A 27259-nucleotide genomic window follows, 5' to 3' on the forward strand; every position below is an offset into this window, starting at 1 on the left:
ATAATGCTTGTCTTTGTACTGTACGCCTTTTGGCGTCCTCTGGTCTAACACTGTTTTGAGACTAGGTTCAAAAGAAAGCTCTCTGGTGTGGCGTGGACCAATCAGTTTCAAAGACAATGCATATATTATCAGAGTAAGTTTTTTGTTTGCATTCTGACCACAAGTATTGTGGTTAATGCAAACATGATTCCTTGTAAAAAGTTGGTGTTTTAACACCAAACTGTTGCCAGAAAAAAGGGGAAAACAGATTCTCACTAACTGAATTGTGATTTTCCAGCTGAATATTTATCCTCCCAAGTTTTCACCATGTGCAGCTGCGTTTAACGTGGTAGATGCGTTCCTGAAAAGTGTTGCATTTCAGCGAAAATAATTTCCCCATAAATAATGTAACGATAAAGTTTTGCAAGATACGATGTATGCTTACAGAAAGATGGCGGGACAAATAACTGGGTGTATACTGTCGCATTCCTGTTTCATTCTCCATACTGTATCGCACCGCTCAGCCCTGCAGCTCAAGAAAGTAGTTTGTCATCGACCACTCAGAAATCGCGTTGTAATGGTGTTCGTTCCACAGTGCGTAAAGTATTCGCTAATGGAAGAATCGCATTGAAGATAAAACGCATTGAGCGATCGCACGTTAAGCAGAGACTTGCATATTGTAATTGACTCCTGAAGATGTGCACAACTGTGCATGGCGAAAGCTTGAACAAAGAAACGCTCAAGCAAATTGCATTTTTTTCCTCACTCTTTGACCTGGGTTGTCTTTGACTTTAATGTGTACTTTTTGTTGAAGGCCATGTGTTTTTGTGTGTTTCAGGTATAGAGGAAGCAGCATGCAAACACTCGTCCTTGCATCTGTCCACCACCTTCCCGCTCGCTGCTGACAGCATGTCGTTTTCTCCTCAACAGCAGTTCAGCGATCAGCCCATGGCTCAAGCGCAGGTACTCGCTCTTGTCAGCATGCTTGCTATATTACTTTTTCCAGTTAAGACAGATGGTGGCAGGGTAGCACAGCAAGAAATTCCTGGGTTCGATTCCTGACTTGGGCGCCTTTCTGTATGGAGTTTGTATGTTCTCGCCCGTTCTTCATGGGTTTTCTATGGGTTGTCCAGCTTCCTGTTATAGATAAAACACACCTACGATGTAACCTGTATTGGCCAAACATCCCAATGCTGAAAAGTTACCTTAAAAATACTCAAATTAGCAACATAGACACCTCTTTGAAAAACTTGGAAGGACCCTCCTTGGTAAGCAAGCATAATATTATCTGTGAATGGTAGTTGCATTTACATCATCATTTAGTATGTAGCAGGTATCTTTTGAGCAATTGGACATTTTGTGAGAATGAAACGTGTGAGGATGGGACTGGTGCCAACTGAAACGGTGGATTTGCTCATTTAAAATTGAGCATCCACTGCTTGAGAGACTCTTCTCACAACGGCCTGAATGTTGAACTGCTATTTGTTTGTTGAAAATACATTTTCCACTGTGTTAGCCTCCCATCACTATTATGTACCAAGCTCAACAAATAGAGTACGACTCCACACTAGTTTGAGCATAGAGGAGACACTTCATCTGACTTGGTTAAAAAAAGAGCATGCGTGTGTTTCCCCCTGCTGGAACAACCTACGTGTTGAACTGTGAACCTGTGCATGTAGGCTAGTATTTTCATTGGAAGCTGTGCATATCAATTAAGTGTTCGTTTTAGTACCTTTTTGAGTACATGCATGACTCAATTCTTAGCACACATTCAAAGTGTGACGTTTCCCTTTCCTCACATTTCAATGCCTAGGTGTTATTTGTTATATTATTCATGCTACTTAATCATCAGAGAGTAAATTATAAAAAAAAAAACATTTCCTCGTGAATTATTAGAATTAATATTCTTTGATTCTTTCGGTAAAGTCACGTAAATAGAAAAAAAGAAAAATAATTAGAAATAAAAGCAAAAAACCCACGACGTTTTGATTGCAACACAAGCGGTCTTCATCAGGCGGAGAGAAAAGAGGGGGCAAGCCTCCAAATGCAACTGCTTATAAAGCTCGCGCTTTACTCCCCCTATCTCTTACCCACCTCCCTCTCTCTCACCCTATCTCTACCCCCTCCCTCCCCCCATTGTCTACATTAGCATTGGCTGCCCGCCCATGCTGTTTACGCCACACAGCTTTCCTTGCTTCTGCCTCGCAACTCTAGTCCTCTGCCCACTCACAACTTTGGAAGCCCTTATAAGCAGTTACATTTGGAGGCTTGCCCCCTCTTTTCTCTCCACCTGATGAAGACCGCTTCTGTTGCAATCGAAACGTCGTAGGTTTTTTGCTTTTATTTTTTTTTATCTACGTGACTTTACCACAGAACCAAAGAATATGAATTCCTGCAGTCACGAAAGTTTTAAATCAAAACTTAATAGAATTTAAGTTTTGACATGGCAAGAGTGTACATACTGATACCCGTTTCCTACTTTTTTCCTGCAGCTGCTTCCAGACATGACAATCCTGCAGCGAAGAATCCCTCTTAAGTTCCGTGACCCAACCACAGCACCTCTGAGAAAACTGTCCGTCGACCTTATAAAGACATACAAACACATTAATGAGGTAAGGATTGTTTGTTTATGCTATTATAAGTCTTGTACGGGGCTGTAGTAGGATAGAAATAGATGTCTTCCTTCTTCAGCCTCCTTCCTCACTTGAGCAGTCCCAAAAGTTAAGATAATTTTTTTAGACATTGACTTTTAAAAACCAATGTAAGTGGACTTGTGCAGGACGCATCACTAAGAGGGGATCATGGCCAAGACAAAGGAGCAGCGCCTGAGAGAAAGCCCACCATAGAGACGGAGTGAGAAGTTCTTGTGCTGGAGCCAAGTGGCTTGTGGCATCTTGGGGTTAATTTCAGCTTGGGGGGAGGGAAAGTAGAGGTGCGCATTATTTAAAAAAATCGAATTAATCTTGGGCTGTTCTAAATTCATTTTAAAAGAAAATCCCAAAATGTGTATTATCCATAATTGCTATTATAATCTCGGGAGTTTTAAAATGACTGCATAATATATTATGTTCCATATAGACATTGTTGGGGCTGATAATAGGTTTTCACCCTTTTTTCTGGCAACAAAACAGGTGTTAAGATGTTAAACACCAAACTGAAACCTTTTACAAGGAATCATGTCTGCATTAACCACAATGCTTGTGGTCAGAATGCAAACAAAAACGTACTTTGATAATATATGCATTGTCCTTGAGCTCTCATTACTCTGATAGTGATTGTCTTTGGGCTGTACGCCTTTTGGCATCCTCTGGTCTAACACCGTTTGAGATGAGGCTCAAAAGAAAGCTGTCTCTGGTGTGGACCAATCAGTTTCAATGGCAATGCATATATTATCAGTTTTTTTCGTTTGCATTATGACCACAAGCATTGTGGTTAATGCAGACATGATTCCTTGTAAAAGGTTTCGGTTTGGTGTTTTAACATCTTAACACCTGTTTTGTTGCCAGAAGAAAAGGCAAAACTATTATCATATTTTGGTACTGGCAAAGGAGGTCCCATGATGTATTGTTGGGGCTTACGAGCATCTTCATTGTAAACACAATAACAATAGTTTGTAAGACAAATGTGTTGCTCTTCATCCTGAATAGTTTGTGTGGGCTTTGGCAAGTATTAGCTTTGGTAAGTATTTCACACCTGATTTAGCACGGTTGGCTACGTACGGTGCAAAAGAAGTTACCACATATATGCAGCTTTCAACAGTTAACTTTATACATTCTTCCCCACACTTATTCGGCAGGTATACTATGCAAAGAAAAAACGGCGAGCCCAGCAGCAGCAAGGGGAAGACTCGAGCCATAAGAAAGAGCGCAAGGTGTACAACGATGGCTACGATGATGACAACTACGATTACATCGTGAAGAATGGGGAGAAGTGGATGGACCGCTATGAGATAGATTCTCTCATTGGCAAAGGCTCATTTGGACAGGTAGTGCATATGATGTGGTTTGGAATGTTGATGCCGTACAATAATGTTACATTTGCAGAGCTCTTTTACTGGCTGTACTTTACTTTGTTTTAACATGTTTAAAATTAACCGCTTGTAAAAATCGATACATTTATAAGTGTAGTGTGTAGAGTTAGTTACTCTTTTAAAACGTCATTTATAGCCCTTGGGAATGGTGGCGTAGTGGTTAGTGGACTATTCTCTGAAACCAATTACCTGGGTGTGATTTTGTACAACAGCTAATATTAGTGGCGGTGTGATATCTGAACCATTCCTGCGCTCTCCGTTCATCAGCCCACACTGAGCAGCATAGTGAAGTATGGTTAAATAACTCCCATGACCAACATGGCAAGGGGAAGACATAATCCAGCATTGCATGGACAAAGGACTGTGAATTGCTGTGTTTTCTAAACATGCTATTTTATATGGAGAGTAATATTACATTTCAATCACATTTTATTTATAAATTAGCACGGTTTGGGTGGGAGGGGAGACATGATGTCATCACGCACGAACCCGGCTCCATGGTGAGGGGATGTGACGCCTGAGCATATGCCCATGTGCCATCCAGCCAGCAAAACTTTATACAGAATGATGAAGGAAGAACCCTCTATCCATCTTTTGTAGTTAATTTATAGATCTTGTTTTCTACATGGATAAGAATTCAATTAATTGTGTTACCATTTCCACATGTTAATACATTAACAGCCATACATTTTTCTGGTAAAATGATACATTTGATTATTATTGTATTATGCAGGAAAAATGTATCACGGTTTTATTTATTCATACACATGTAATTATATAACTATACACAATTATATGACTATACATATACAATAGATGGGCTGTCAGTACAATAAATGGTAATGCTTTTTTTATCCACATTTGGTGTTTTGGAATATTTAATTCACATTTAAAAAAAATCTAAATATACGAGATGGCTGGTTGACTGAGATCAGAGTGCTCAAAGAGTTTCAGTCCAGCATTCAGCTGGTCACCATTGATTGCAAAGAAACATCAAATTAATTTATATTTAAAGCTTTCGTGACTGCAGGGATTCATCTTCTTGGTTCTTTCGGTAAAGTCACGTAGAAGGGAAGTAATAAAATAATAAAAATAAAACATAATAAAATAATATAAGTTTATTTTATTATGTTTTATTTTTATTATTTTATTACTTCCCTTCTACGTGACTTTACCGAAAGAACCAAGAAGAAACATCAAATCATTATTAAAGCTATGCCTTTACCTCAGAATGAATATTCATTCCTTTCTTTAGCAGGATAGGATTTTTTGTGTGCCTTGAATATATTTATAACAGTGTACGATATTATACATTTAATATATTAACTGATGCTTTTTGTTTTTTTGTAGGTTGTAAAAGCGTATGATCACCAGGAACAGGAATGGGTAGCAATCAAGATCATTAAAAACAAGAAGGCCTTTTTGAACCAAGCGCAGATCGAGGTGCGACTGCTGGAACTGATGAACAAGCACGACACGGACATGAAGTACTACATAGGTGAGCGTGCATCTCAATTGAGATATCTTGTAGTAGTTTGGCATTGATCATTATACAGCATAAGGATGTGCTCCCAATTTCGGATTAATTCGAAAAATTGGGCCAAGGTATGAAATTTTGGACAATCCAAATGTTTTCTTTCCATCATTCCAAAGTGTGACGTCGAGTGATTTCACTTTGTATGGATTTTATACAACAATGTAAAATATCTAAATAGCTGAAAAAGATCTTATCTTTGGAAATATGAATTTATTTTTAACTTTTAAATACCAAACTCATCCTGACTGCAGCATAATTAAAAAACATGTTAATTGTATTTTATGTATGGTATAAGTCTTCACTCGGTGTAATATTGAAAATTATTGCTTGATTTAGGGACCTATTAACATTATTTATTAAAGTCATGTTAACACTAGACATGTATGCCTGACACTATCTATATGATTGTCACTTGACTCTTTGTGATGCCAAACAAAAAAAATGTACCATCACGGTTGCCGTCCAGTTTGACTCGTCACAACCACCACTGCATCTTCAAGTCGAGGATATGTTAGTGTCACCACATTTCAGTGTACAGGCAGTCTTCGATTTACGACCGTTAGATTTGCGACGATCCACATTTACGACATATAATGCCACCTTGGATCGATTTTCGACGCAGAAACTTGAGTTATGACGCATCTTCCAACATGACTCCGAACACATTTGAAAAGTCCGTCGGTCTGGTTTCCAATGTGACTTGACGTGGAGCTAGTGTTATTCTCAAGCGTTTTTCAGGATTTTGAGCTACTTAACCCTCTTAAATATGGTCGATTTAAAGGAAAAGCACATCGACAAGTGATGTTTCTACTGTTTCTACTGTCTATTGGAAAATAGGGTCCCGATTTCCAACGATCCGATTTACGACGGGGTTTCCAGGAACGTGTTGTAACATCGTAACAGTGGGGACCGCATGTATTTCCATTCCAAGAACATTTCCTTGGTTGTTCCTGGGTTTACCAGCCAATGCCTTTTTGACCTTTATGAGCCGCTCATGTCTATTCTTGGGAACTGGCGGCGATGCCCTCTTGCTGGCCGTTCTCGATATTTCACGTGACCAAATGGAGGTTTTGTTTTGAGGCCAGCATATGCATGCTGCCTGCTAGTGGCAAGTTTAGGGGGGGAAATAGCACGTAAGCACCATGGTCAAGTTTAGTTTACACGTTTATTTTGTTTAACCAGGTGATAATTCAAGAGACTGGGCTAGTCTCATTTGCAAGAATCAGCTGGGGCATTAGTCTGCCTGTCTAGGGAATGGTTGCTATGTATAATCTCAATTAGATACTTTATAAATTGCCGAATTTCTAAAATTTGGACCATGATGCCAGCACACATTGGCCTACTCTTCATGTGTCCATTGGGAAGCAGCCACCATGTGTTTTCATGGTTATCATAGCCGCAGTAAAAATCAATGACGGCCACTGGAAATGAACCGTTAACCTCTGTTAGATCATGTCCATTGTCCGAGTGTATTAATTCTGGAATGTTACCAAAAATTGAATTGGCCTAGTTTACATATTTAATTTTTCATTTTTATAAATTAAGCATCTGCAGGATGACATAACATTCAAAAACGTGGCTGTAAAAGGATTAATTTCCTGTCCCAGTTCTTGACATTGTGTGGTCATGTATGTATTTATCCCTGTACACAGCACATGTCCTGCTATAAGCATCAATATTTTTCACAATTTTGCCCATTTCAGGATCCTTTTATGAGTATACCTGTACGATTATTTACATTGCGGTTTTTAAGTAAACCTGATAAAATTTTCATAACATTGTATAACATTTTCATTCTTTGACCAGTGCACCTGAAACGCCACTTCATGTTCCGGAACCACCTGTGTCTGGTGTTTGAGCTCTTGTCATATAATCTTTATGACCTGCTGCGAAACACCAACTTCCGTGGAGTGTCACTCAACCTGACGCGCAAGTTCGCACAGCAGATGTGCACAGCGCTACTCTTCCTGGCCACACCTGAACTGAGCATCATTCACTGTGACCTGAAGCCAGAGAACATCCTCCTGTGCAACCCCAAACGCAGTGCCATCAAGATTGTCGACTTTGGCTCTTCGTGTCAGCTTGGACAAAGGGTACGTAGCTCTACTTGGATATAAAAAATATAAAATGTGCAGTTTATTGGCGGAAGACAGAGGAAACATGACGAAATGTGCAGTGGACACCTATGGCCATGGATGGTGATGATGAAAATATGCAGTTATATAAATAATTTCTTTAAACCATTAAGTTAACCAAGTAACTTTGTATTATTATGCTGCTTTATTTAGTTTGATTTTAACTATTTCAATAAACTAAGCCTATTAAAATAATTTGATCAAAATTATATTTCCTGCTACACTACCTTACACTTTATTAATATACAATCCACTTGTAGCGGCATTCGTGTAACACAATACATATCATTTCTCGTTGTGTTAACATAACTAAAATATGCATTATTTCTAAATCGAATTCTTGTCCAACCTTCGCCAGCATAGCTGAGCTCATGGTTCAGATTCGCACAACCACATGCGATGAAAGTGATAAGTTGCTACACTTGAGGAAGAGTTATATTTTCGCATTTATTTTTCTCTGCGATTGGTCATGCCATTAAACTAAAGTATCCTTTCAGAACTATAAAATAAACATTGGCCACTGTTATCTTCTTCATGCAGTGGTAGCGGAAACGACGGTGAAGCTATGGTTATCTTCATGTGTTCATCATCTTAGTCACCATCGTGCATTTTATCTGCGTACTCGCAGATTATATGATGAATTTAACGGCTGTATCCTCCCTCATCTACGGAATGGAAAGAAATAAAAGTTCCCATCTGTGTATGATTGTCGATTTGACCTAACCTCCCTGAGTCGGCAACCTGCGGCTCCGGAGCCACAAGCGGCTCTTTGGCTTCCCCTTGTGGCTCTTTGGCTGCCCCTATTCGGGCAGCGTTTTTTTTTACATAAATCTTAAACATAATTTAATGTAAAAATTAGTGATGAAATAGGTAATCATGGAATGTCTTGGTGACAACAATGTACAGTCCTACTGTGTTTAAAGAATAAGGGGGAAATAAACGAAATAGACGCAGTTTATTCCGTTACCTATTTAGTTTATTTAAGTGAGAATGTGTTTTATCGTCTGCTGCATACCTGCTGCTGTGTTTGTGTACAAGTGGCTCTGTGGGATGTGGCTCGCAAACTATTTTGGTCAAAAACAAAAAAATCTTCTTTGAGAGCTTGCTGACCCCGAGCACTTAATCCCATGGATATTTGGAGTTGTAAAGAAACCACAGATGAAAGGAGTTTTGCTGTGGGTTTTTTTTTCTCCATTATTCATGTGAGAAATCGGACAACTAAATTATTGTGTTTTTAAGCGCGTTCAGCATTTAAAAGGGGGTTCGTCGTGTGTTTTCAGATTTACCAGTATATTCAAAGTCGGTTTTACCGCTCTCCTGAAGTCCTGCTGGGAATCCCCTATGATCTCGCCATTGACATGTGGTCACTGGGCTGCATTCTGGTGGAGATGCACACGGGGAGCCGCTCTTCAGTGGCTCCAATGAGGTAATGTCAGCAACATCCACATCGCTTAATTGCTGTGCTATATGATGTTTGGAATCTACAAAACAAGTACAAAATGACACGTTAGCATTGTTGATTAATTATGTGATATAAATGTAAGCAATATTGTTTGCACAACAGCATCAGCAGTCTTCGATATTTAGTGTATAATTCAGTGTGAAATTTTTATTTTTTGCATTGTTTATATTTTTAGTAAATGGTGGCTTTTTGTGCTTATTTACACAGTATTTGATATCTTATGCAGCTAAAATCCATGTGCAGAATTACATTTCACTACCACCACAGGTTCCGTGAAGGTTTTTCTAAATATTTTTCACTGCGGGTAGTGAAAGCTATTTAGAGGATGCTTTTAACATTGCCGGAATCATATTTTAAGTGTAATGATCACATCCTCAATGACGATTATATCGGCCTTGGATTATCACAGCTATGCTCCAGCATCATGCTGTGTATAGCAAAAAAACAAGAAAATAACTACACTCAATTAAGAGTTTTTAAAATCAGATATCTTTGGTTATTCAGGATGGCAAATTATCCCTTAGTGTTATCTCCACTCAGAATAGTTATTTTATTTTATTGTGTGGAATGTAGTTGTGAAGGTTGGATGACTTCAAGACCAAGTTCATTGTTTTGGATAATATTAAGTGACTTCAGCATGAAAGCATGTGCCCTGAATATTATGTTGTTGCTTTTATAGGTTGACCAGATGAATAAGATTGTGGAGGTTCTGGGCCTGCCACCTACACACATGTTGGAACAGGCACCCAAAGCCCGGAAGTATTTTGAAAGGCTCTCGGATGGGTCCTGGACTGTCAAGAAAACTAAAGACAGCAAAAGGGTCAGATAATTATTGCCATTCTGTTGCTGATTATTCTCTTTTGTACAATGGGTGAAATACATATTTCTATACCATTGTGTAATTTCATATGGAGTATTATGATTTATAGTTGGATTCTTTGGGTTCAGATCATAGAGGTAAATTTGTGCTATAACCCTCCACTGCCAGACGAGTCAAACAAATTGAAGTTACGTGGCAAAATGTACCAATTGATTTTTTTCCCCAAAAACTGCTTACATTGAAAAGAAAGATTTTTTTTTTCAATTCTGAAAAATGTTTTTACTGGAAATTTCGACATGCATCTTAGAGTGTCGGGTAAGAGCTTGGATCTTGTATAAATGCTCCTTATCCTAAAGCAGGTGTCCTGAAGTCATTGGGACAGGCATGCTGGTGAACCGGATTGTTGCATTACAATTACTTACTGATGGATTGGTTGTCAAGTTTAAAATCGTGTAACAAGGTACATTTATAAAATTTGTGAAAACAGGTTATCCTTAATTATATGCAGTGGAGTGTGTTAAAATATATATCTTATCTATACAAGTAATTTTTTTTGTCTGTCTGTGTCTGTCTGCACGGGTACCTCAAAAAAGTACCCAGATACCACGCAATAAGCCCCGGGATGAAAAAGCGCTATTCATTTTTACCATCCGTAAGTTTAAAGTAGTTAAATTAACAATGTATTCTGTTTATACGCTGAGGGCGGCGCCAAAGCACACATCTGCGCATGCGTGAGAACACTGACTCGGTGGGGACGGGGAACATTTTCAAATCGTGTTAAAAATGCAAAAAATAGGGCTGAGGTAAATTTTTCAGTGTAATGTCGTCTTCTCCCCCCCCCCCACCCCAATGTGTGCAGTTACTGCTATAGAGTTGGTAGATACTACTATAGTCCATAGATACTACTGTAGAGCGGGTGGGGGATGGTCGGGGGGCTAGCAGCCCAGCCGGCCAAGGTGCCACCTCGGCCGCCTGGGCAATCTAGCTGAGGTCGGCGACACTCTGCAGGACTAGGCCTCACTACGGCACTCTGTGAAGTTAGTAGATACTGCTATCGAGTCCATATATACTATGAGCAGCGACGAAGGTGACCAACAGCTACACTGCGAGGGGGGGGGGGTCCACTCCCAACAACAGCCCCGAACCCCCATCCCGGGCCCCCTCTTATCCTCCTGGCGTAGCCTCGCCTCTCCCTAGCCACGCCCCCCTTCTAGAACCTACTAGTGGGTTCTCGGCTTCCAGATGGACCCCTGTCCTGGGCTTCCCTTTTGATCTCCTCCTGCTGACATGTGTACTGCCCCCTGCTGTCATCATCCCTTCCTGTCATCAGCCCATGTTATTACACTACACTACTATAGTTAGTAGATACTGCTATAGAGGCGATATATACTATTATACAGTCAGTAGATACTACTATAGTCAGTATATACTGATCAAGTCGGCAGATGCTACTGCAGAGTCGGCAGATGCTACTGCAGAGTTGGAATATAATACTTCAGTCAATAGATACCACTATAGTCAGGATATACTGCTTCAGAGTCAGGTCAGGAGACACTATTCTATCGGCATTGTTGAGTGCTGTGTGCGATTGCCACTACTTGTAGCCTGTAGTAATGGCCCCGTGTCAACAGGGGCGGAAGAGAGGCTGAGCCCGATAGTTTAGATGAAGTCGGGCCGTTGGGTCGAGGTAACCCCCAGGGAGCATCGTGACCGGAGGTGCAGACCCCAGACCCCAAGAGGGGGCTGGGGGATGACATCACACTCCAGGTCACTCTGGAAGGTTCCAGATGGGAGGAGTGGCTTGGGGCAGAGTGAGCCTGGACTGGGCATAGAAGCCGGACCCCTGAACGGGACTGGCAGTTGTCATCCACTTGAAGATTGAAGGCCACCCTGAAAACCTAGGAGCCGGAGCCAGATCCGAGGTCCTTGGCTGGGTTGTTGCGTAATAAACGTGTTGCCTCCAGTTTGTACCCACTACACTATTACAGTCAGTAGATACTACTGCGGTCAGTAAATACTACTGTATAGTTAGTAGACACTATTACTGTCAGTAGATACTACTACGGTCAGTAAATATTACTGCAGTCGGTAGATACTACTGTAGAGTTAGTAGTTACTACTATAAATCTTGATTTGAAGCTTTCGTGACTGCAGGAATTTATACTCTTTGGTTCTTTCGGTAAAGTCAAGTAGACGAGCCTACTTCAGTTTTTTCTTGCTGTAGTTGTGCCACCTGATGACGATTGCTTGTGTTGCAATCGAAACGTCGTGATCTATTATTTTTCTACCTATGTGACTTTACCGAAAGAACCATAGAGTACTACTATAAAGTCGGTAGATACTACTATAGAGTCAGTAGATAATACTACAGTCAGTAGATACTGCTGCAGTCGGTAGATACTGCTATAGTCACCAGATACTGCTATAGAGTCTGGCAGATCCTACTATAGAGTCACCAGATACTACTATCGAGTTAGTAGTTACTTCTATAATCAGTGGATACTACTGTAGAGTAAATAGATACTACTATCAATTGAGATACTACTATAGTCATTAAATACTACTGTAGAGTCAGTAGTTACTACTATAGAGTCAGTAGATACTGCGAGAGTCAGCAGATACTACCATAGTCGGATACCACTATAGAGTCAGTAAATACTACTAGGGTCAGTAGATGCTACTACAGTCAATAGATACTACTATACAGTCAGTAGATACTACTGTAGAGCCATATACTACTACAGAGTCACTAGATACTACTCTATCTATTGTATGTAGGGTGTGTAGGTATATATGCCTATGGGGGGGTTAAAATATTTATTTCGGTGGGGTGGGGGGGGTTGACAATTTTCGTAAACCGTTTAGATAAACTATTTACCCCCCACTTTCTATTACTTTTTGATTCAAGACTTCTGCAAGCCTGTTATAATCTTGTTGATGGACAAATGGACAGACAAATGGAATCCCGGGCTTTCACAATAACTTTGTATTTGTATATGTTATGTTTTTAAAGAAGACAAGTTTTGAAATATATTTTTCCCCGGGCAACGCCAGGTACTTCCTGCTAGTTTATAATAAGGGAACAAAAAATGATCAAAAACTAAATCAACTTCGTGCCTATAGATAGACTGAGTACTCTACATTTGATCTGGTTCAATCAATGCATCATTTAATAACAAGGATCTACAACAATATCTTCAATCAACCTTCACTAAATCCTCAAGTGCTAATCCCCACTGTGCTAATTTAAGTAATCTTATAAATTATTGCTTAACTAGAACCTTAACATAAAATACTTGCTTTAAATCTCGTTAATCCATGATTTAGTTACAATAATGTAAACAACTAACACTATTTTCAAATGACCTTACTCAAATATTGTAAGAAACTAACTTTTTTATACCTTTATACAATGAGACTAAATCGTATCTTATGCCGTACCCTCAAGTAATTTATATAACTACGCACCCTACATGCAATAGAGTGAATAGTATCTAATGACTATAATATTATCTGGCTCTACAGTTGTATCTACTGACTATAGTAGTGTCTACTGACGATAGTATCAGCTGACTGTAGTAGTAGTATCTACTGACCGCAGTAGTATCTACTGACTATAGTAGTAATTACTAACTATAGTAGTATCTGCTGACTGTATAGCAGTAGCTGCTGGCAATAGCAGTATCTACTGACTCTACAGTAGCATTTACCGACTCTGCATTTGTATCTACAACCCTACAGCAGTATCTACTGACTCTATAGTCGTATCTATCGACTCTACAGTCATATGTACAGACCCTATAGTCAAACTACTGACTCTATAGTAGTATCTAGTGACTCTACAGTCGTATCTACGGACTGTAGTCGTATCTACCGACTCTATAATAGCACTATCTACTAACTCTACAGTAGTATATACTGACTATAGTAGTATCTACTAACTCCATAGTAGTATGTACCGACTCGATAGCAGTTTCTACTAACTCCACAGCAGTATATACTGACTAGTAGTATATACTAACTCTATAGTAGTATATCAACTCAATAGTAGTAATGATTAACTACAGTAATAAAATTTTATTTTCATTAATTTTGATGTTTTACCTACGTGACTTTACCGAAAAAAACCTAAGAATATAAATCCTTGCAGTCACGAAAGCTTCAAATCTAGAATTAGTATCTACCTACTCTACAGTAGTATCTACTGACTGTAGTAGTATCTACCGACTCTATAAAGGTATCTATCGACTCTATAGCAGTATTTACTAACTTCACAGAGTGCCGTGGTGAGATCTAGTCCCGTGGAGTGCAGACATTGGGGTGGGGGGGAGTAGAGGACATGACACTGAAGAATTTACCTCGGCGTTGTTTTGGCATTTTGAACTCCCCCGCCCCCACCGATCGAGTATGCATTGCTCGGGCAACCACCACGAGTCGGCGTTCTCGCGGTGCGCAGATGCGTGCTTTGGCGCCACCCTCGGTGTATAACAAGAATACATTGTTCGTTTAACTACTTTAAACTTGACTGATGGGAAAAACGAATAGAAATTTTTCGTCCCGGGGCATATTGCGTGGTATTTGCACTCTTTTTGATATGTAAACCCCACAGTTTGTCAGTTAAAAGCATCACAAGGTACCCGCACAGACAGACACACAGACAGACAAAAAATTATTTCATAGGTAAGAAGAGATTAACTTTACAATACCAAATATCAATTTAGAACCAACACCATGAACTTTATAATTAAGGAAGGATTGCCTATTTTCACCCAGGATTGAAAAGATTCACCTTGTTACATTATTTAAACCCTGCAAATTGCAACGAATAAAATCGGCATTTACCTCCAATAATTAGATTCGGTTCACCCGCATGGCTGTTCTCATGACGTCTCCTTGAGTAGCTGGGCGTGGTCCTCATGCGACACTTAAGCTCTTGCCGACACCTCATGGTGCTGGTCGGAATCTCGCAGCCAAAGTTTTCCATCGTTTTCAACATTTTACTTGCCTTTCAATGTAAACGATTTGCTCGCAAAACCAAATAGACTCGTGCACTGGGTGGCAGGTGGTGAAGGGTTATCACAGTAATTGACGTTATACCTATGCGAAGCCAATTATGAAACAAATCGTAGATTTTCAAATATTGGTACTCAAAGGGGATTTTAATCATTCTTTCCATAAGTGTTGTCGCATCGCTAGTAAGTGACAAATATGCACCCTAATAATGATCAGTTGGGAGTACATAAACAATACGCACAAAATGCTGTAACGTTCCTGATATAAGGATATGAACCTGAAGCCTGCCTTGAGTTATTGTGGTATATTGCTGTTTGGTACACATGAAGATTAAATTAATTTTTATTCAATGGACTTGTTTTAGATCCCAATATCCAAAGTTTCCATGGAATACAAATGCATTTTCTCACATTGCTTAGATTAGTCTTAATGCTCAGCCTCTGGAAGTCTCAATGGCTTGGCAGATCAGGAAGCATTGATTGCATTGTAATAGTCACAAATGAAAGAAAGCATAGATTAAGTGCTGACCTTTTAAAATATAACAGGACATCAGTCTGGAAATGTTACATAGTTACAACAGGACACCACAATACTCATTGAGAGTTTTGGGTCAAACTGCACCACGTTTATTACTTCCAAGCTGCAATAAAATTTATCCATACAGGTTTATTCCATCTTTATTAAACTTTTTAATAAGCGCATGGAGCCGATAATATTTTCAGGTCAATTAAACACAAGTTGTTGTTGAAAGTGGGACTATAAAGAAATATCTGGGTATCATTAACGTGCATGTGGAAGCCTAAATCATGCTGGAAGTTGAGGATGCTGAGTGGGAAGACATTCACATGAAACAATAGTGATCCTAGGATGAAGCCCTAAGGTAATATATAATTGTACGTTGCTAAGTATCGTAAGGGGGAAAATCTATGTATAAAAAGGTATTCCAACTTCGTCTCACACATCTGGCAAGCCTTCATGAAAGGCATTGGGAAGTGCGCACTGTGAGAGATATGGGATTGTGTTTATTTTTGCCAGTTAAAATTTCACTATACACAGGGATCGTACGCTTGTCTAAACTGCGTGCGCTGTAATCTCGGGTTATAGTGTGACTCGTTTGTGGGTATCCTGCTCTTTGTGTGTCCACAGGAGTACAAGACAGCTGGGTCTCGCAAATTACACGACATCATTGGCGTGGAGAGCGGTGGTCCTGGAGGCCGGAGGATGGAGAGGCTGGGCACACAGTTGCTGATTACCTGAAGTTTAAAGATCTGATCCTGCGCATGTTGGACTACGATCCCAAAACACGAATAACTCCTTTTTATGCCCTGCAACACAACTTCTTTAAAAAACCACTGATGAAGGAACAAACACAAGTAACAGTGTGTCCACAAGCCCTGCCATTGATCAGAGCCAGGGCACTGGGACTGGAACTTCAAACTCTTCATCGAGTTCTGGTAAGTCTTCGTGTAACACAAGTAAATAAATATTCATAATAAAGTTTTTTTTGTTAGATCGCGTAAATATAATTGTGATGTTGAACTCGTCACCACCTGACACAGCCAATTAGAAAGGTTTGTCACGTAAACAAAACATGCCAATTAGTTACTACTTCAGCACACCGGTGTTGGAGAGTAAACCACATTTATAATTTGAGTACGAAGTTTTGCAAGTGATTTACAACCAACTTCATTAGGAGATAGCAAGAATTGCTTTGTTTGCTTGACAAACCTTCCTAATTGGCTGTGTCGGGTGGCGACGGGTTTAACGACACATTTATATTTACGCGATCTAACCCGAAAAAAACTTTTATTATGAATAAAATTGGTCACGAAAGCCTACGTCTTTAAAATAATACCTTTCCCAGATCAAATGTTATTTGTGGTCATACTCCTCAGCTTACTCACTGTTGATGTGAAAAATTTCCTCTTAGTAGGAGTCTTGTATTAATTTCAAGAAGGCAAGGTGGTGCATCAGCCGCAGCACAAGACAACATATCGTACATTGTGAAAAAGTTGCACTCCACTTTTGGAGAGCACATGTGAGACTGCACAGCTTTTATGCTTACAAATCATGAATGCCATTCTAAACATCTTCTTGGTTCTTTCGGTAAAGTCACGTAGAAGGGAAGTAATAAAATAATAAAAATAAAACATAATAAAACAATTCTCCCGACGTTTCGGCCACAACGCAAGCAGCCGTCCTCAGGTGAAGAATGAGACAATGCCAAGCTAGGAGCTTATATATAAGCTTAACTTTTCCAACGTGAAATCAGTCCTAGCCCTAATTATTTTTGCTGTAATACAAAACACTGCAGCCATTTGGTGCTGTGTCAGCAATCGAGCATCTTGTAGTTCGGGGCTTCCAAACGGTTTATTCTTGGGCTCAGAGTGACCAACACATTTCGAGTCGCAGACCACAGACATGGCAATTACATAATCATTTTCACTGCCTCTTTGGTGTACTTGTATTTGGACGAGATATTGCTGGACAGAACAACTGTACAGCAATAACAACAAATGTGTCGGACTTCGTGACATGAGGGAAAAGAGATGTACAAGAAAGACAGATGTAAGCGGTGTGGGAGAATGTGAGAGGCACTGGGGAGAGGGTGTGTTGACACTGAGCGTGCAAGGAATCGATATCAGTATATTTATACTAGAGGAATCCGATGGGCACACGTAAAAAGGTTTCAGTTTGGTGTTTTAACATCTTAACACCTGTTTTGTTGCCAGAAAAATGTGGAAAACCTATTCTCATATTTTAGTACTGGCAAAAGAGGTCCATGATGTAAATTAATTTATTGTTGTGCAGTTAAAAGTCATGCAGAGATTCTCTGGCTTTAATGAATAAACTGTTACTTCTTATCCAGGTGGGTCAAGTGGCTCCTCTCACAGTGACCGGGCTCGATCAGACCCCAGCGCAGCACCGACACAACGGAAGCAGGCATTACAACAACGTGGCCCCCACGACGGAATATGACGCCCACAACTCCCAGGTACTTGTGTAGTGTCGTCTGTGCGTGCGGGTGGTGTGCGGCGCACACAATCAGCCGGAGACGAGGTGGTCGTAGGAGGCACTGCTCTGCCCTTTTATTCATTGTTGTTGCCGCCCTCACGCCACTACTCGGGCCCCCCCTCTCTCTCTCTCTCACACACGACCCCGCTGCCGCGCGCCCCGTCCCAGACACGACCCTTTCCACGTTGCGACGATGAGATGGGTCCAATCCCAGAACCGGCAGCCCAGCTCTCGATCTCTGCTGCTTATATTCCCCTCGGTGCAGCTTGGCTCCACCCGAGCCGCGCCTCCCTTCTCGAACCGTCGAGGGTTCCAGGGGCTTCCACACGAGGTCTCTCATGACCCTTGCTCCAGTTCCTCCGCCCTGCCGGCACACCTGCGTATATGCTCAGCGGCGTGTGCACTCAGTGCCCACCTGCAGTTGCTGCTGGCTGTTCAACAGTCAGCGCTACGTCACTACACTTGCATCAATGCTCCATTTGCCATAAAACAATACAACCGATGGTTGGTGGTAGCTAAAGAAGAACGTTTTTAATCATTTAATATTTTCTGCTGTGACATGGATTAGGCGCATGAACATTGGCACCGAAAATGGAGCAAAATATAAAAAATGCACAAAGAAGCATGGAGAGGTGCACGCTTCGAATTGCACCGAGAGGCAGAAAGTGGTACATATGGATCACAAGTTAGAGACAACATTGACTTCGGAAAAATTCGTGGGCTTGGATGAGACTACCAAAGATGCATCCAAAGGAGGGAATACACCCAAGAGGATGTCTGTCCGAGTTGGAGTGATGAAAGTTGCTTATGTACAGGAACTATATTGTTGCATTGCAAGATCGTGAAATGGGGATGGTGTGGGGGAGGTCTTCATCCAGCAATGAATAGATCATGGCTGATTGACTTTGAACCATGCATTGTATAATATACTTGACAAATGACTTCCTATAAACTGTCTTCATAATGACTTTGGTCCTGAAAAAATTGAATTGAGAGGTTTTTAACATGTAGGCTTTCGCGACCAATATCCATAATAGAGGTTTATTTGGGTTAAATCGCTTAAATATATAAATGTGTCGTTAAATCCCGCCACCACCCGACACAGCCAATTAGTAAGGGTTGTCAGGTAAACAGAACATGCCAATTCGTCACTAGTACAGCACACCGGTGTGTTGGGGAGCCAAGCTACAACATTTACAATCTGGCTGTCGCCTGATGAAGCTAGTTGTAATTACTGGCGGAACGTCGTACTCCGGTTGGAAATGTTTTGGCTTGATTCTCCAACACACCGGTGTGCTGTACTAGTGACGAATTGGCATGTTCTGTTTACGTGACAACCCTTAATAGTTGGCGGTGTCGGGTGGTGGTGGGCGTTAACGACGCATATTTACATGATCTAACCCAAAAAAACCTTTCATGGTTGAGAGGTTTTTTATTTCGTTTATTACAATGTAAGTTATGATGTAACGGTTATGCAGAATCGTTTAACTTAATGTTCCGTATGTTTTCTATTTGCAGGCGTATCACCAATCCACATGGCGTGGACCACAGGGGATTCATCCACACAGACAATGTTGTCTCCAGAAAGCGGCACAACAAACTACAATCACCTCGTGTCTCAGCAGGCCGCTCATTCTCATGGCCACCACCGTTCCCAGCACCACCACTCCCACGGCCATACGTCTCGCCAAACAGGGCATTTTACTCATGCAAACAACTCCGCATTGCATACGAACAATCCACCGGCTCATCTGAACAATCCTCACTCCAATCCACAGCCATCCTACTCGCACAGCCAGTTAGTAATACAGTCCAACACTCAGCCAGGACATTCAAATTTCCAACCTACAGGACAGCCAATCGCTCACCAAGCATCGCAGAGCAATGCCAGGCACCGGCCTTCAGGCAGCAGGTGTCTGATCCTTCTCCGAATGTTCTGCTGGGACCGGACCCGTTAGACTGCACCCAGGCTGGTTCGCTCGCCTGCCTCTTACCTCAGGCCTCCGAACACGAACAGTACTCACAGGAGTGGCTGGGGGCTTCCTCACAGGGACTAGCAGCAGCAGTGCAGCCACTGCCTTGGGATACCCTACCCTGCTGCAGGACCAGGACTCTACACAGGAGAGGGCCGCTCTGCTCACTACACGTCCGATGGACCTCTGGGCTCCAGGCCGGCTCACTACGGGGCAGATGGACCGCTCAGCTCACGGCCAACTCACTATGGAGCAGATGGCCGTTGGGCTCGCGCTCAGCCCCTGACAGGGAAGACTCCCCATGATGGGCGTGTGTGTCAGCAAAGTCCTGTGGCAAGCTCCTGATGACCATTATGAAGAATGCTTTGGAATGGTGTATGGGAATACGAAGAGAGGCTCTGCTGCAATTCCCAAAGTCAGCGTGTGGGAATTAATGCTTATGAAATAAAAAGCACCTGAGTTTTGGTCTCAGGGACATAATAATGAACTGGTTTGTTGGTATGGACCGGGTTTTAGCACCTTCCTGAAAACACGGCTTCTCTTCCCCATACTCCCAGCCGGAGGCCAGAGGGAACACTGAAGGGCATGTTGATCGAGGGCACACTTATGCAGCATACGGTGGTCTGAGTGGCTAAACAAATCAAATGTGCAAAGACCCTTCAGTTCTGCTCCTGCATGTGGTAGAAATCCTTCATTGTTGGCAGTCGACACTTGTGTGAACATGCGCACACCTGTTTGATTGTATCAGCTTTCCTATTGTAAAGCATTGCTCGTCACTTGAGTTTGCTACTTTACAGAAAAAAAGTATACCTTGACAAAATTGTGGTACCCAAAGCAGAACATCCTTTTTGTGCTGTGATGGACATCATGGACAGTTTTATAGTGAACTAACCAATGCCATGAACAGTATATACAGTACGTTTTTCATTCTCTTGTAATGTCATTTTACAACTGATACCGAGGAGATGGGGAATCATTTTCCCCTTTTACTACACTAGAATATACAGTTGAAGCATGCAAGCCTGCCAATCCACAGATTCATATTTCCTACAATCATGTTTTCCTTCATCCTCAATTTATGTATTTTGAAATGACTTTGGTATCCCGTTCAGCTTAGTTTTTTCTAAATCGAATGTGTTTAATAACTTATTAATTTTGTTGACAGCGGTATTTTTAAAGCTATTTTAAAAAGTAAAAAAAAAACTTAATGGAGAGAACTGTGGAGCTTCGACGTTCAAACAGATTGTTTCATTGGTAACAAGACAACATCAATAGCCAGCACCATGTTTCTCCTAAGTATTCCTTCATTTCGACACGCATCGTTCTTCAACCAGTGAAGGGAATTTTGCTGTCATGTTTTAGGTGGGAGGGTGGGTGGGGCAGGTAGAGAACTATTAGAACCACATTGTAAAAAAAATGTATTTCTCATATGCACACTTGCTTAGTTGATTACTTTTTCTGCTTTTACAGTCAAGTACCCTGCAGGCCTGATGCTTCATTTCTCTGTATAGATTTGTTAATCCGTTACTGGTGTTGCGTTTCTGTTGAATTTTTGTATGGTGCTTTTTTTCATCTGGCGCTTGAAATACACCCATCCCCAAACTGGCAATTTAAGCATAAAATTGCATAGTTTTGAGTAATGGCTTTGTTTTAAACCTTTTTAATAGAAAAGAAGGTTCAGAGGAGGTTTGCGATGTTTGCTTTATTGGCTTTCTGTATGATTTGGTCCAAAATTCCTTGTTCGTTTTTTCCCCACAGTAACAAAAGCTAGAACTTTACAATCATGCACACTACCAGTTTGTTCCCTTCAATTTTATATAGCGGAGTTGGAAGTAGTGACAGTTTTATACAGTGCAGTTATACAATTTTAATTGTTTAACAACCAACTACGTTTTACTTTAGTATGCAATTCTAAAAACACCATATGTTTAGGGAACAAAATAATCCAGTCCACCCTACAACCCTTCCACCAGACATGTAGCGGTCTTGTTTGTGCTCACATTGTTTAGGATTTAGATTTTAGCGATCACTCGGTGATTTAAGTAGCGGAGGATGACACATTGGCAGCAGCACTCTGTACTTGGTCAAACGCCTCATTAGCTTTGGTAAATACCTTTGGGACAAAAAACCAAAATAAATGTTGCCCATTTTTCATTCGAAGTACATTCAGATGCTCCAATTTCAGAATTGTTCTGGCCTTTGGGTGATACAGTTGGCTGCTTACGAGCAGTTACAACTGATGAAGTTATAGAGCCGTGGATGTTGGAAGGGTTAATTGTGTAAGATGTAGCAGCAGTGCTAAACACTGGAGTGGTGCACTGTAAATATAACTTCACGCATGTGAAAAAAGCTATCTGACTATTTGTTGCTTTAAGTGCTTTTATCTAAATGACTGTAAATGGCAAATTATGGAATAACGGTTTCTGTGCTGGAGACTGCTGTATTATAAAATGCATTAATGTCTATAAGTATTAAATTCATTTCTCCAAATGCAGAGTTAAATATTTTTTTTCCATGTTTAATACACTGCTATCACTTGTGACATTTACATGTCGGGGGGAGGAGGGAAACTAAAGCACAGTCCCAGGAGTAGTCTTAAGAATCACCCCCACAGCATTGGAGTCAGGGTTTGGTGATCCAACACCGACCACAAGGTGGTGGCGTCCGTCTTGAGCCATCTGGAACTGCAGAAGAATGGTTGGCTGTTTGACAGGCTGTAATCCATCGATGGATATTTCTCTGCTTTGTTTCAGCATCGGGCTGAGGTATTTTACTGCATTCAGTTGTACGATACAGGAGGTGCTTTATCAAACGTGTTACATATATTTGTGAACACATTTCCCTGAAAGCAAATTTGCAGCTATTACATTTGTAATGCAGTCGTGGATTTTATGCCACTGCCATAAGCCAGGAGATACATTGATTATCCCATTGCACAGTCGGAACGTCTTCACTTTTGCAATGCATTCTTACTTAAAAATGTGTGGCGATAGGAGTGGACAGTTACATGAAATAACCTATCTACAAGTCCCGATCTGGTCTGAGCGAATATTCCGAATGTACAGTGAGTGAACCAGCAGCCACCTTTGATCTTAAAGTTGCCATGCATACTTCACGTTAATTCTGTTGATAACGCTGCCGTTTTGAAAATTGAAATTGCTTCATAAGGTCTACATTGGTATTGTTTTATAACCTCTTTTCTCTAATGCCCTGTGGGATGGCCCTTAGCCACGCACGGGTCTGCCGTTATGGAGACCGGGGTCGTTTTTGCATTGGTCTTGTTCAATTGTTGATTGGATATGACTCTCCCACTCATCTACGTCTTGTGGGGAAAATCGACACAGGAGAGGCTCAGCTCCTCGGACCTCTGAGCAATGCACCTCCCGATTCTTGGGAATTGGGCCTGCGAAGCGTTCCCCAGGCAGAGCCTGCCATGGCCGTGCAGCCAGACTCCGAATATTTAATTGCTTTGGATTTATACGATGAGCTATACAACCTTCACATGTCCAGTAGGGACAGGTCACCTCGGGACGTCACCCCTTCCACCAAGCACCCCCAGCCCACCACACCGAGGGTATGAACCCTAAACGACTGCTCCGACATCAGACTTCTACGCTAACAGGTCCCTGCGGGGTGGGCTGGTAGGAACGAATAACCAAAGAAAATAAACAATGTATTATTACACTTGTTTAGCCAGGAAAGCCTCACTGAGTCTAAAGGTTTTTGTAGGGTCCTACCAAGTGTTTGCAGTAGGGGGCGATGTTGCTACACCTAATCGGACGATACGAAGGGAGAGTTTGAGGCCTAGTTCTAGGCTTTAGGCCTAGCTGTAGCTTTAGGCTGCTGTGAGTTAATTTTTAATTAAAATGTTTTAATTATTAATGTAAAAGCTTTAAATTTAAATGTTTCTATTTAAAAACATCAGGGAATGTACCATTGTTAAACATTAACTCCCTTTCACACACGAGGGGGTACGATACGAAGGGAGAGTTTGAGGCCTAGTTCAAGGCTTTAGGCCTAGCTGTAGGCTTTAGGCCGCTGTGAGTTAATTTTTAATTTAAATGTTTTAATACTGGTAGGAACGAAGTGAACCAGCCTACAATAGATTATATCGTCCGTCCGATGTCCGATTAGGTGTAGCAACATCGCCCCCTACTGCAAACACTCGGCATGACCCTACAAAAACCTTTAGACTCAGTGAGGCTTTCCTGGCTAAAGTGTAACATTCCCTTATAATTCCTGAGATAGCTTTTAATTAAAACATTTAAATTAATGAGGCTTTCCTGGCTAAACAAGTGTAACATTCCCTTATAATTCCCTGAGATAGCTTTCAATTAAAACATTTAAATTAAAAATTAACTCACAGCGGCCTAAAGCCTACAGCTAGGCCTAAAGCCTAGAACTAGGCCTCAAACTCTCCCTTAAGTATCGTACCCCCGCATGTGTCAAAGAGAGTTAATGTTTAACAATGTTACATTCCCTGATGTTTTTAAATAGAAACATTGAAATTTAAAGCTTTCACATAAATAATAAAAACATTTCAATTACAAATTAACTCACAGCGGCCTAAAGCCTACAGCTAGGCCTAAAGCCTAGAACTAGGCCTCAAACTCTCCCTTCGTATCGTCCGATTAGGTGTAGCAACATTGCCCCGTACTGCAAACACTTGTCAGGACCCTACAAAACCTTTAGACTCTGTGAGGCTTTCCTGGCTAAACAAGTGTAATAATACATTATGTTTATATTCTTTTTTATTCTTAGGTTTTTTCGGTAAAGTCACGTAGGTAAAAACATTAAAAAGTAAAATAAAAATCACGTCGTTTCGGAGGCAACACAAGCTTCCGTCTTCAGGTGGTACCGTCACAGCCACGACAGCTGTATCAAGTAAATGAGAGATTGCAGAAGCTACCACTCCGTTTATATAATGGTTGAGCCTTTGTTATGCAGTCTATTCTTAGTCTTAAGCCTCACCTTACCATATTAATAAAAGTATGTGGCCCTTGCCCCACCACCTTCTCCAGCCATTATATAAACGGAGTGGTAGCTTCTGCAATTTCTCATTTACTTGATACAGCTGTCGTGGCTGTGACGGTACCACCTGAAGACGGAAGCTTGTGTTGCCTCCGAAACGTCGTGATTTTTATTTTATTTTACTTCTTAATGTTTTACCTACGTGACTTTACCGAAAAAAACCTAAGAATATAAATCATTGCAGTCACGAAAGCTTCAAATCTAGAATTTATATTCTTTGGTTATTCGTTCTACCAGCCCACCCCGCAGGGACCTGTTTAAAAGCTATCTCAGGGAATTATAGGGGAATGTTACACTTGTTTAGCCAGGAAAGCCTCACTGAGTCTAAAGGTTTTTGTAGGGTCATGCCAAGTGTTTGCAGTAGGGGGCGATGTTGCTACACCTAATCGGACATCGGACGGACGGACGATATAATCTATTGTAGGCTGGTTCACTTCGTTCCTACCAGTATAAGCCAGTGTTCATTCTTGGCCTCTGTGCGTGAGGGTTCAGTGTGCGTGAACACGGCTCCTGGAGTGTGCTACCAAGCGACGGGGCCTCCCCATCCGCCTCACAAAAACAGCACCTGCCTGGGTATTTTAAATCCTTTATATCAAGTTCACTTGCTTACGCGCTTACGACTGTGCAAATCTTTCGGTCGTTTTTTAACCCACTTCCCGTGATCCAATCGAGCTGACATTTGCACACAGACTCGTTGTGCGTGACAATGTATTTTCGTGAAAATTGTTTCCAAAATTGTACACTTTTTAGGAAATTTTTTTATATTTAATTACCAATTGCTTAATGGTGGCAGGTAATCATTTGACCCATAGGTGGCAGCCATCTCAAGCCAGAGGACGAGAGGACTCTAGCCGCCACGCATATAAAGGATTTATAGTGAAAAACTTTGTTTTTACGGGTTAATTTTTTATGCCGTCAAATGCTCCCCTCCCCACGAGTGATGAGGCAGTTGTGGAGAGAGTGGAGAAGTTTCCGAACTTGGGCAGTGTGTTTTTGACTTTTTCCTGTTTGCAGCCCAGACCTCCGAATTCGTCGAGCAGTATTATCTTTCATCAGCTGCGTAAGGCTGTGTGGAAGCTCACTGGCCTGTTGCTCCCTACAATGCTCCGGGCCTTCTCGGTCGCAGTTGTGCCCTCCCTTCTATATGCTTGCGAAATGTGGAGCCCTCTATAGGAGGAGTCAGTTGGCAGGACGACGGAGTCAAGTACCTGAGGGTTTACCTGGGGAAACCACACGTCGCTCTGAACAACTGGACCGAGCTGGCCGACACAATCGAGGCTAAATTACGACATGGACATGCCTCGCTCCGCAGATGTCCTTCAGGGGCCGAGTGCTCGTCGCTAACACCCTGGCAGCATCGTGCTGTGGCACAAGACCAAGGCCCTCCAGCCTCCTGCTTGTCACCAGAGTCAACCGCTCACTCGCGCACTTCGTCTGGCATGGGAAGCACTGGCTCAGGCCGGGCGTTCTCTGCCTGCCGGTGGGCGAGGGCGGCCAGGGTCTGGTGGACGTCGCCGCCAGGGTCATGAGTTTCAGGCTCATGGCCGTCAGGCGGCTGCTGTACGACCGGGAGGAGCTACCCTGGAAGTCGCCGGCCCTCGCCCTGCTGAGGAATGCAGGGGGTGCCTGGGGTACGGAAAGGAGCTCTTCCTGATGGACCTGAGCCTGGTCGACTACACGGGCTGCCAGGTTATCACCAGAGCCTCTTGGACGCGTGGCGGAGCTTCGAGTGGAGCAGAACGCGCGCGCCCTACGACCTCGCGCAGTTCCTGAACGAGCCCTTGTTCTGCAACGGCCTCTTCCAGGGGATCAGAGGAGAGAGGACCCTGGCTCTACGCCTCACATCACAGGGCTGCGGACAGTCTTCGACCTCGTGCAGGCCCACCAGCACAAGTGGAAGACCGCAGCTGAGATCGCCAGCAACGCGGGACTCCCCGGGGAGAAGCTGCTGCGGGACGTGCTCCGTGCCATGAAGGAGCTGCGCCTGAAGCTGGAGGCGACCGGGGATGGTGGCGCCCCCCCCCTCCTCCTTCCCGGAGTTGTGCGTCTCCTAAGCGCAGCCCCCTGGCCACAGCGACTCCGGCAAGCTACTGAAGCTCCGAGGCTGCAGGAACGTGCCCCTGAAGAGCGCCCCGAACAAAGCGCTCTACACGTGCTGTGTCAAAGCGTTGCATTCCCGGGACCTTGCCGACCTACCGGACACAAAATGGAGAGACCATTTCTCTCCCCTCATTGCGGTCGCCCCCCAGTGGAAACAAATGTAC

At 42.1% G+C, this 27259-nt stretch overlaps 1 pseudogene; it reads left to right on the forward strand.

Moving 5' to 3' along the window:
- Positions 1–817: 817 nt before the first annotated feature.
- LOC121852103 lies at positions 818–20269 on the forward strand (annotated as a pseudogene).
- Positions 20270–27259: the final 6990 nt, after the last annotated feature.

The sequence above is a fragment of the Callorhinchus milii genome, unplaced genomic scaffold (genome assembly GCF_018977255.1).
Source record: "Callorhinchus milii isolate IMCB2004 unplaced genomic scaffold, IMCB_Cmil_1.0 Scaffold413, whole genome shotgun sequence".
Classification (NCBI taxonomy): Eukaryota; Metazoa; Chordata; class Chondrichthyes; order Chimaeriformes; family Callorhinchidae; genus Callorhinchus; species Callorhinchus milii.